Here is an 8,375-nt window from a genome sequence, read left to right on the forward strand (position 1 = left end):
CTTTCTTTCCTGTCCCCCCCCCCCATATATATTACCTTTTGCTTTCTTCATGTATGTTCTTGAAGTCATCCCAGAAGTTATCTGGTTTTCAGTCATTAGAAAATAGGTCAAATCTATTCTTGAGGTGGTCTCTAAATTCAAGGTTGTACTTTAGCTCTGGTGGAATTGTTTTAATATTTTCAACTTCAACTTGCATATTAGCAATTGATGGTCTGTTCTGCAGTTGGCCCCTGACCTTGTTCTGGCTGATGAGATAGAGCATCATATTATTATCATGATTTTGATGTCATCTTTCCACAGAGGCAGTCCATTTCATTCTTGTATATTCTAACCAGGGAGGGCCACAAATAGAGTTACCATTTATGTTGCTGAAAAAGTTAGCTGTGACAATTAAGTCATTTGTCTTGCAAACTCCTGTGCCATTTCCATCACCAAAGGCATATTTTCCAATGCTACCGATCCCCTTTGTTTCCAACTTCTGAATTTCAATCATATGTAATTAGCAATACATCTTGCTTGAAAGTTTAATCAATTTCTGACTGCGGAACTTGGCCAAACCCTTCCATTTTTTCCATGCTCAGTAATAGATGTTGATGTGCAAATTTTAATAATAGTCAGAGTAACTCTTCTTCCTTATAGGCCTATGGATATTCTGCTATCACTTGACACCATTCTGTTTCAGGGAAGGTGCTGAAATAATCTTTTTTGACAGTTAATGTTTAGACATTCCTCTTCAATTTGTAATTCCCAGAAAAATAGAGCATGCAGTGATCTGACACAAGGTCAATACCAGTCAGTTTCAGCTTATTAATGCTTAGGGTATCTATCTTTAAATGTTTAAATTCTTTTTAGACTAATTTTCTAAGTTCAGACTTTGTACATTCCACATTTCCATTGTTAATGGCTGCTTGGCACCGTTTCTTCCCGTGTTGTGTTTTGCCACGTCAACAAAGTTTCTAAAACTTTACTCTCTCCACATTTACAGAACCAACTCTACTTTAAGGAAGCAGTTATATTTTGGATGTCTTCCAACTTAAGGAACTCAGGCACAATTATCAGACAGTGTTCCACAGTTATCCATTCAGTGCTCACTGGTCATTTTTTCAATCGATTGCCAGCTCCTTTTCCCAGCCAGTCTTATTCTGAAAGTTCTGCTGAAGCATGTCCACTATGGATGACCCTGCTGGTCTTCAAAATATTAAAGGTATAGCTCCCAGCATCACAGCAACAAGCATGCCACCACAGTATGACAAACAGAGACACATTGTGCCGCCATTATTCTTGAATAGAATAGAATAGCACCATTGACAATCTCACTAGCAGGAACAGAAACGGAACTAAAGAGATGCTGCCTCCCCCATCCTGTTGCTAAAGATCATGGGGAGGGAAGTCAGAATCAGCCTGTCACAAGTTATCACCAGATCATTGATGGCGATATTTCTATAGGGTTTTGTTTGTTTGTTAAGTCACATATACACTATTCTGGAACATGTCCTGCCTTTTCATAATTCTTGTTCAATGAGGTCATATTCACTTGGTGGGGGGAGACAGAAACCTTGATGGAAAGCCAAGTGCTCCCTACTGACTGCAAGAACCATATGGTGACTTCCTCAGTGTTGTCTGGCCTATAGGCCAAAATTAGAGGATGAGCTGCCACCTGTACTCAGTGTCTAGTGGTGACAACATGACGCCCTCTGTGGGTCCAGTGAGGCATGATGGATGCCTGATAATTATTAGATTATTCATGCAAACCGTGGGATCAAGTGGACTCCCACTCCTAGTAAGCACATATGTGTCAGAATGGAACTGTGCATCGCAGGGTTTTCAATGTGGACTTTCCCCAAGTCTATTGCTATGCCTTTCTTTCTATATGCTCGTGGGTGTGCACGAACTACCGATCTTTCATATAGCTGTACAATGTGTGAATTATTTGCGCACCCCCCGCCCCCGGGATTCTACTTCTGCTTCTGTGTGGAAACTTATTTGACAGCCAACCAGTTAATACCAAATGTCAGAGAATGAGTGAGAAAAGACGGGAGTTGCCAGTATTTTCCATTCAGGTATATATCATGTTCTTATTGCAACTCAAATCAAACTTGGTATTGCAAAATAATATTGGTTTAGGGTATATCCAATTAATATGACATTAGAAAAGCATTCCACTTCATTAGTGCTACAAGCTCTCCTGCTTTTCAAGTCTCCTAGAAATGCATAGGGATTTAGGGTGACTGGCATAAATGTGTATTATTTTTGAATGTCTGTCCCCAGACTTCCAAATGTGATTTGATAATTCATCTTCTTTTTCATTTTATTCTGGGCAGTTTCTTCATCACATAATCCTCTCCTATACCCTTTACCAGACTTGTCCGCCTTTGTGTTTGTTTCCCAGCTACTCTTACCACCAACTGTCAAATGCTGTGTCAAACGGTGCTGTGTTAAGCAGGGTGCTCTGGAGAAACAAAATCAGGACGCTTATAATTTATACATTTTAAATTTATATTTATATGTTTATACAACAATAAAGAATATAACAGCTAATTAGTCTAGCCAGCCAGCAGTACAGGGGGCTCAACTCAGTTAATATACTGAAAATCCTTCAAGTGGGTCCAAGATCAAGGAAACAGACAGTGGAGTCTTCTCTCAGGAACGACAGACAGAGTCTGCCCCCAGGCAGCAGGCAGCAGGGTGGGTCAGCAACAATCAGTAGCAGCACTTCACAAAGCAACCCCAATGGATCTCAAACGCAAATGATGGATGCAGGGCAACCAGATCCACCAGGCTCCAGTTTGAGTGATATATGCACCAGCAGTGTGGCCAAGCAGGTCCTGAAGGAGTCTCAAGCTCTAGCAACATGATCCATGGGTTGGCTTGGCCCACAAGTAGTGCAGTTCACAGTTGGGGCAAAGAACTAGCTCAAGTAGCAGCACGCTGGTTCGATCACCAGGGAGGAAGAGAAAAGGGGGCAGGCATTGGAAAGCCATTTATCTTGTTGCCCTCCAATCAAGCTGAGAACGGATTAAGCTGCCCACATATTCCTATTGGCCTAGTTTGCAAAATAAACCCAGGTGTCACAGGTGTTGAACTGATTGTTTTGTTCTTTCCTTCATGTGTATATCACCTGTGAATTCTGACTTTCAAATTCTTGCCTCCAAAGTGATAGTGTTACATCTTTTTTTTCCTAAGTCTTGCATTATTTTTTTTTCCTCTTTGAAAAGAGTATTGAATCAAAAGTATTTTGAGTTTTTACTTCATTTTTGGGTTTGTTTTTTTTTAACATGTTGGTATTTCACATTGCTAGATGTACAAACTTTATATAGAAGCACAGCCCTATGATTTTTAAATAAACAGGGAAATGATTTAATGAACCTAGGGTGGTTTTGCCTAAGTCATTGCCTTTCCAAAAAATGGTTTTCCCTCATGTGACAGTGGCCTACAGAAGACAAGGAACATCAAGAATGTGGTTTGATATTGAATGCAAAGGCTGGTGCACAGTGCTAACAGATCCCGTTGCTACAAGACGTGTGGAAGATGTGGTTTACTTGGGTTTCATACTCTGAATTACTTCATCCATCAGATTTTTCACTTCTTTGTGTCTTGTAACTGCTCGGCTCAGGCAGTCCTGCAGTTTAGTGCCAGTCAGTCCACTCCCACCTGGTTTGTGCAGACTGCACAGTTTGCCCTCCTCATCCATCACTATCGTTAAGGCTCTGGTGGCCAGATGTTCCTCTTCTCCAGTTGGGTCAACTATGAGTAAAGTGTCATCAACTATGGCAAAGGAAGTTGCAACTGGATAATGTCTAATATTTAAATGTCTCTTCTTCTTTAAATTAACTTTGGCTAAGGCAGTTTCTTCACTTATGGTGACTTCCGGCAGCTGTACATTTTTTTAAAGCAGCTAACAAAGCAAACGTGTAGGCATCCAAAATGTTCCCATCATAGTCCAGACAAAGGAGATCACAGTATCGAACCCAAGCCAGCTTTCCTGGAGAAATGCACAGGTCCTCTCTCTGAATTATCTGTGAATTTTCAATGACATCTGCAATGAACTGGCTAGCCACTTGGGCGTCTTCCCCAGGAGGTCCAGACCGAAACCTCGGTGAGCACAGGGGTGGCAGATCCACGTTAGGAACTACATATCCTTTATCAGGGGCATCTGTTGGTGGTGCTGCAAATTTTGCTTTAATTCCACAAATAACTGTAGTATTTCCTAGCTTCACCAAAGCCGAACCATCTGCAGTACTAATTGAACCTATGTTGACCGTGGTGGTCCTAAATTCACCAAGTTCTCTTCCATCAGGATGGCAGTTCTCCTTCAAAAACCTCCTGTAGTACTCCAGTGACTCCACAGTTTTGAACCCGGCCGCCATCTTCCCGCGTACATGCCGATAGTGTTACATCTTTAGTTACAAAGTTCTACACTGGAAAACTGACTGGACAGGTGGCATGGTATGGTGACTACCCCTCTAGTGCTGTGGTAGTCAGATGATTTGATATCAACTAGACATTTTTTGCTAGGGGTGGAGTCAAAACTGTCAATGAGGTGACAATCTGAAGCTGTACCCGTGGGGTGTGTGGCCTTCTTATAAGCAAAGACCCCGCGTCCCACCTTCTCAGACTTTCCCCACTAAATTTCCTGCTAGCTGACCCTGAGAGCTGCCAGTGCCCTGACATATTTACACCGACCTTGGATCCACGTGACTTTGCACCCACCAGCCTGTGCTTTTCATACATTCCTCATCAATGCATGCGGCTGCATGAGTCTGAAGAGGGACTTATGGACTAGTGTTGGACTTATCAACTTTCTTGATATCTATAATCACTCCTTGATATAAAACTCTTTCTTATACATATATGGATGTCACTGCAGTCCTTTTCTAGTCAATCTGGCTTAACGCAAGTGCAGAGTTCTAGATTATAGTCTGTATTCTGTCTGTAGCCTGATGATGTAGTGGTTATGAAACCACCAGTTGCTCTGAGGGAGAAAGACTGGGCTTTCTACTCTCATAAACAGTTACAGTCTCAGAAACCACAGGGGATTCACCCTGAGTCAGCATTGACATGATGGGAGTGGGTGAGATCCTGTCCCTATGTTCTTAATACTTAGCCTTTCTATGTCTGAGTCTCAGTTAATCTGTAAATTAAAGACGTTATGTCAGACTATTTATTCAGAACAAAACAAACTCATTGACAAGTCCACGCTGATTCATAGCAGCCCTGTGGGACAGGTAGAACTGCTCCGGTGAGTTTCTAAGATGATACCTCTTCATGGGAGTAGAAAGGTCTATCATTCTTTCTCCAAGTGAGTGATAGGTGGTTTGGAACTGGTGACCTGGCATCTAGTAGCCTAATGTTTAACCACTGTGCCACGAGGGGTTCTTTCTAAGGAATTACTAAACATTGATGGGTCTGCTTGTGATTTAAAGGTTTTAAGACTATTTGTTTGAACATTATTTTTGTTGAATTAACTCTTTGTAAGAATTACTCTTAATATGACAGATTAAAATATAAAAATAAATGGTGAGAAAACAACTTCTTTTAATGAGTGGCCGAGTTGAGGAAAATTAAGTAGCTTTGTCAGAATCAGATACACAGAAAAGAATATGCAAGCATGAAAACTGACCATCTTTCCTGGGTTCTCTGCCATTCTCTGGAAGACTGAGCCTTATTTTAGTGGGAATCACATAAAAGAGAAGGAGACAAAGCCTGAGGTCCCAAGGATGGCCCTCAATCTGTGCATACATATTTTGAATTTCCAATTAGAAAGAAAAGCTATCAGCAGGTTAAATACAGCTCAAGAGAGAACATAAGGACTCAAAAATAAAGTTGAAGAAACTGTGCAGAGCGCAACATTGACACACAAAGAAAGGACAATTAAGGAAGAGATTTTAAGAGATTCGGGATAGAGTGAAAAAAGATAAGCTTATGTGTCACAGAATCACAAGACACTAATAGGAACATTCTCCGCTCATCTGTCAGTCTGTTGTTCCGGGGTGGCGTGTGTGTTGCCATGATGATGTAGTATTTCGAGAGCCGAGAGGGCCATCCATGGAGAACAGGTTTCAGTAGAGCTTCCAGACTCAGAGAAGATGGGGGGAAGGCAGAGGTGGCTCTCTTCTGGGAAATGATCTGTGAAAACCTTTGAATAACAGTGGAATGCCCCCTGATATTGTGCCAGATGATGAAGGTTTGGGGCTGGAAAGCACTTGAAATGTGACTGAGGAAGAACTGCCTCCTCAAAGTAGAATTCAACTTAATGAGATGGTTGGAGTGAGACTTCAGAGACCTTCTTCTGATGATGATGGGACACAAGTCAAAATGAGAACAGCTGTAAATATCAGAATGTGGAATGCATAAAGTATGAATCTAGGAGAACCGGAACTCATCAGAAATGAAATATAACACAAAAAGATCCATATTCTAGGGCCTAGTGAGCTGCAGTGGACTGGAAGTGGCCGCTGTGAACTTGACACTCTTATGGTGTGCAGTGGCAGGAATGATGCATTTAGGAGAGATGGCTTCACATTCATCATCAAAAGGAACATGTCCAGATCCATTTTAAAGTATACTGCAATCGGTAATGGCCCATATCTATTACATGCTCAGAGCATAAACTGATATTGGTAGAAAATAGTTAGGTGTTACAAGGTTTTGTTGTAGGGGAAGTTGTGTAATGCAAAAGATAACTCAAAGAAGTTTTATGGAGAACGGAACTATTGGCATCCTGGTGTTTATGGTTTTATAAATTTTAATTAGTGGTAAAAATTCATAGAATGATAAATTCCCAGATCCACTTAATGTATACTGATTTAAAGTAAGATTAAAATTGTTGTTCAGTGACATCGAGGTGGTTTCTGACTCATAGTAACCCAACCTGTACAACAGAACAAAACACTGCCCGGTCCTACATCATTCCCACAACTGATTCTCTGTGGGCGTCCATTGTTGGAGGCACTACGTCAATCGAGATCATTGAGGGTCTTCCTGTATTTCACTGACCCTCTACGTTACCGAGCATGACGTCATTTTCTAGAGCCTGGTCTCTCTCGGTAACATGTCCCAGGAACATGAGACAAGGTCTTGCCATCCTACTTTCCAACAGCCTTCCTGGCAGTCCACAGTACTGTTCACGCTCTTCTCCAGCAACATAGGCAAATGTTCAAATTTCACATGCTTATGAGTCAACTGAAAATATATATCATTCAAAGAGAACTCATAGACTGGAAGACAATGTCTACAATACAAAGTATATTTTATCCAAAGTATATGAAAAACCCCAACAAGTCAAAAAAGAAGTAGAAACCATTTTGCCCAAAGAGTGAGCAAAATTTATGGCAAACATTTCATACATGACATGAATGAAAACATCCATACAGCAGAAACAATTTTCACAAAAAGGCTCAACCTAACTACAAATATAAAGGAAATTCATTGCCCTCAAATTATTTCCAACAACATTAGTAATCAGAAAATGCAAATGTAAATTATAATAAAATAATAATCCATAGCTACCTGATTGAAAAAAATTAGTCTTATAATAACCTGTGTGAGGATATGGAACTAGTAGAATTTTTATACACTTATGTTGTAATTTTCAGAATCTCTTTTGGAAATCATATGACAGTTTGCACTCCCTATGACTCAGTAATTCTACTCCCACATAAAATTCCAATTTTCAAAAAAAAAAAATCAATTGCAGCAATTGTATTCTATAAGAGTGCACTTCCCAGCTGTGATTCGGTGCCCAAGACTTAAAACAACTGAAGAAAATGAAACCCATATCCACTGACCCATTTATAAATGAAAACATTGAAATTCAGAGCAGTAATGAGATTTTCCTAAACAAATAACTTGAAAGTGTAAGTTTTTAGCACAGATAATCTAGCTCCAAGTCACCAAAACTCACAATTCTACAAATTATTCATTGATGAAATCAATTGAATCGTTAGTTAAATCTGTGTTGATCATATACCCATGGACTAGGCATTGCTTTTAGTGCTCTGGATATAGCAGAGCTCAAGACAGACATAATGTCATAGAGAGAGAGGTTAAACCATTATGGATTCAAGATGGATTTCCTATTTGATTTTCTTCTCTTTTCTTAAAATTGCAACTTTGGCGGGGGTTTACATTAAAGATCATTTACTTTGTATTCTAGAATCTGAACAACTAATCAAAGTTCCCATCAACGTACCCCCATTCCTTGATTTCCCTTATCCCTCTTGTGGATCATCATCTTCTACTCAATCCAAATCAACACCAATAAACTCTAGCCCACAGTTGTATCTCCTTTCCTGAATCTCCTGCCCTGACCCCATTTTGGCAAACTCCAAAGTCTGTTCCTTTGGTATAAGAGTCTTTATCTCTTCTTTGGTTTT

The 8,375-nt window shown here is 40.3% G+C and overlaps 1 pseudogene; it reads right to left on the reverse strand.

Annotated features, from left to right (window-relative positions):
- Positions 1-3,509: 3,509 nt before the first annotated feature.
- On the reverse strand, positions 3,510-4,367 carry LOC142460815 (exosome complex component RRP43 pseudogene; annotated as a pseudogene).
- Positions 4,368-8,375: the final 4,008 nt, after the last annotated feature.

This window comes from Tenrec ecaudatus, chromosome 11, assembly GCF_050624435.1.
Source record: "Tenrec ecaudatus isolate mTenEca1 chromosome 11, mTenEca1.hap1, whole genome shotgun sequence".
NCBI classification, from domain to species: Eukaryota; Metazoa; Chordata; class Mammalia; order Afrosoricida; family Tenrecidae; genus Tenrec; species Tenrec ecaudatus.